The sequence below is a fragment of the Choloepus didactylus genome, chromosome 1, assembly GCF_015220235.1.
Source record: "Choloepus didactylus isolate mChoDid1 chromosome 1, mChoDid1.pri, whole genome shotgun sequence".
Lineage (NCBI taxonomy): Eukaryota > Metazoa > Chordata > Mammalia > Pilosa > Megalonychidae > Choloepus > Choloepus didactylus.
This window is the reverse complement of record NC_051307.1, coordinates 20,641,678-20,645,015: the sequence shown is the minus strand read 5'-3', so window position 1 is coordinate 20,645,015 and position 3,338 is coordinate 20,641,678. Positions and strand designations below refer to the sequence as shown.

Here is a 3,338-nt window from a genome sequence, read left to right as displayed (position 1 = left end):
AGGCAATTAAGGTAAAGGAAGTAAGAGGAATATCTACAGGCAGTTTCTTATAGATATAGAAAAAAAGAAAAATATATAGATATAAATAATATATATATGTTATAGATGAAAACATGGATATATACATGGATATATATAGATATAGGCATGGCAATGGAATTCAATATGGATATAGACATGGACATAGTAAAGTGACCATATATGTGAATACACTTAACACAGGCCCAGTTTATACTACTTATGAAAGTGAGATTATTAACAGTTCTCTGTTTTATACTTTACAATGTCTACTTTTGGATAACAAATTTTTGTGTTCCCAATAGAAAGAAAAATACAGATATATGGAGAGACATAACTCTAATTTTATGAATATAAGTGAGTATAAGGCTGTAAATTTCTATAAAAAAACATAAGTATGTATACTCTATATAGAAAGTTATCTAAATAGAGATATCTTTCTATGAATTATTCCAATTCTTCCTACTTAGATTTAATGCAATCTAAGTAGAGTGCTATTAATTAATTTTGTTAATACTATATGATCTGTAAATGCATTTTATGACATGAAACCTTTCTGAGTGCTCCTTTAACCTCTGTATTTCTCAAACTGTAGATAATGGAGTTTAACATTGGGGTGATAAACCCATATAACATTGAGATGAGCCTGTCTCTGGCTGGGGAGTGTTGACAGGAGGAGGGGCAGACATAGATAAATGTGGTTGTGTCATAAAATAGACCCATGACAAGGAGGTGAGAAGCACATGTAGAGTAAGCTTTGTGCTTCCCTTTGGCTGATCAGATCTTTAGGATGTTGGATATGATGTAGATATAAGAGATAAAGGTGGTCAGAAAGTCACTGTACCCCAAGACACCTGCAAAAAGTAAAACAACCATCTCTGCCACATACATGGAAGAACAGGAAAAGACAACAATGGCAGGATTTCACAATAATATTGGTTAACCCAATTGGACTTACAGAAAGACAGGCAGATCATGAGCACCATATGCAGGAAGGAATCAAGAAAACCTACTGCCTAGTATCCAGCCATCAGCTGGGCACAGAACATCTTAGTCATGATGTGGGTGTAATGAATGGGCATACAAATGGCCACATACTGGTCATAAGCCATTATGGTAAGAAGGAAGACATTTTTCCCTAACATGGCCATCCAAAAGTAAAGTTGCAAAGCACAGCCAACAAAAGAAATGCTTTGCTTGTTAGTAAGGAGGTTCTCAAGGATCTTGGGAACAGTAGCCAATGGGCAGAATATGTCTAAGAGTGACAAATTTGCCAAGAGGTAATACATGGTTATGCATAGCTTTTTCTCAGTCCCAATGGCCAGGAGAATGGCACCATTTCCCACTAAGGTGACCTGATAGATATCAGCAAAAACCACAAACAGAGGTATGGCACCTCCAGATCAGAGAGCCCAATGAGGATAAACATTCACATTGTTGAGGTTGTAGATGTCCATCTGAACTTCCCACATGGTTCTTTCTGGAGTAAATGAACCCAACATTCAAAAGTTGGGATCAAATTCCTAAGAAGGTAGTGATGAGAAACACCCAGAAAATAGTTTGAATGTGGTTGATGATGAATTTTGTTAGTGATATTTTAATCACCAATTTCAATTACTAGAACTACTGTTTTAAAAAATCCCATGCATTTATGATGTTTCTTTGAATATTCATGCTCAGTTTTTAACTAGCATTTTTATTTTTAAATTTCATTCTCATAGTGAAACTGCTGTTGATCCTTTGGAAAATTTTGGGATTTCACAATTCAGTGAAAGCTAATCATGCATCACCTACATATGCTTAGTTAGGTACCTTTTTGTTCCTTGTATTATCTCAACATTTACAGTTTTAAGGACTATTTCAAAACTAAGTACCTTGAAGTTTGAAGTGTATCAAGTATTATTTATTGATATGTGAATGTACCAACTAGCAGGCACTTGCTGAAAGGTATGTAAATAATCATTCAGTGAAACAATGAATGAATGTGTATTACCTGATCTGGCAAAGATTTTAATTGCAAACAAATAAATATGAGAATGTTTCTATAACTTCAAAATCACTATCATTTAAAAATGGAATATTAGCACATTTATCTTCAAAGAGAACACCTAAATATTAATTAAATTTAGCCTATATAACATAAATGAGAACTGGTTGATAGAAGTTGAATATAACCACAAGTTACAGATATATTTGTATATATATTCTATTGTATTTTCCCTCAAAATGTAAATATTTGACCAAATGGGGTTTCAAAGTTATACAAGCTGGCATAAATTTGTCTTTTGTTTATTTTGTTTAATTTTCTAATTACATTTCATTATACCACAATAGCCCAAATCATCACAATGTTTATGGTTATTTACCATAACACTTTAATATAATTGAATGTCTTTAAAATATATTTATATGTAGATTATTTTCAGTTCTTTAAAAACTAATTGTTTCTGTTTTACAAAATATGTGTGCATGATAGACAATTCAAACAGAAAGTATTTTTGGAAAATCAAATACAATTTTTCTAAGGTTCCACTACACAACCCCTCATCCATCATTTGTTTTACATGATGGAAATGCTTAATGATTGTTCTAGTTTACTAATGCTGTCAGAATGCAAAACACCAGAAATGGATTGGCTGCTATAAAAGGAGGTTTATTTGGTTACACAGTTACAGTCTTAGGGCCATAAATTGTCCATCAACAAAGGGTACCTTCACTGGAGAAAGACCATTGGCATCCAGAAAACCTCTGTTATTTGTGAAGGCACATGGCTGGTGTCTGCTTACTCCTAGGTTGTGTTTCAAAATGACATTCTCCAAAATGTCTGCATCAGCTCCCAATGGCTATCTTCAAAATGTCTGTATCAGCTCCAGCCAACAATGAGCTCCTTCTGTCTGAGGTAATATAGTGCTCTAGTAAACTAAACAAGGCCCACACTGAATGGGTGGGGACATAATTTCATGGGAATTATCCAAGCAGAGTTATCACCTACAGTTGGGTGGGTCACATTGCATGAACACTGAACCAATAGGTTCCAACCCAATCCACACTAATATGTCTTCTCCTACAAGAATGCATTAAAGAATATGGCTTTTTCTGGGGGACATAAATATACAAACCTGCACAACTAGTTCTTGGCTTAGAAAAATAATGCAAACCTGCACAACTAGTTCTTGGCTTAGATAAATAATGCAAAGTATACATAATGTTTTCTTTAAACAAATAAAATCATTGTGTTCCTCCAAGTTTTCTGTCCTCTCCAGAAGCATTTAATTAAGAATTGGTGAGATTAATTGTAAAATGTTAGTTTTTCTTTAATA

General features: G+C 33.7%; 1 pseudogene; it reads right to left on the bottom strand.

Annotated features, from left to right (window-relative positions):
* Window positions 1-534: 534 nt before the first annotated feature.
* Window positions 535-1,475, bottom strand: LOC119504667 (annotated as a pseudogene).
* Window positions 1,476-3,338: the final 1,863 nt, after the last annotated feature.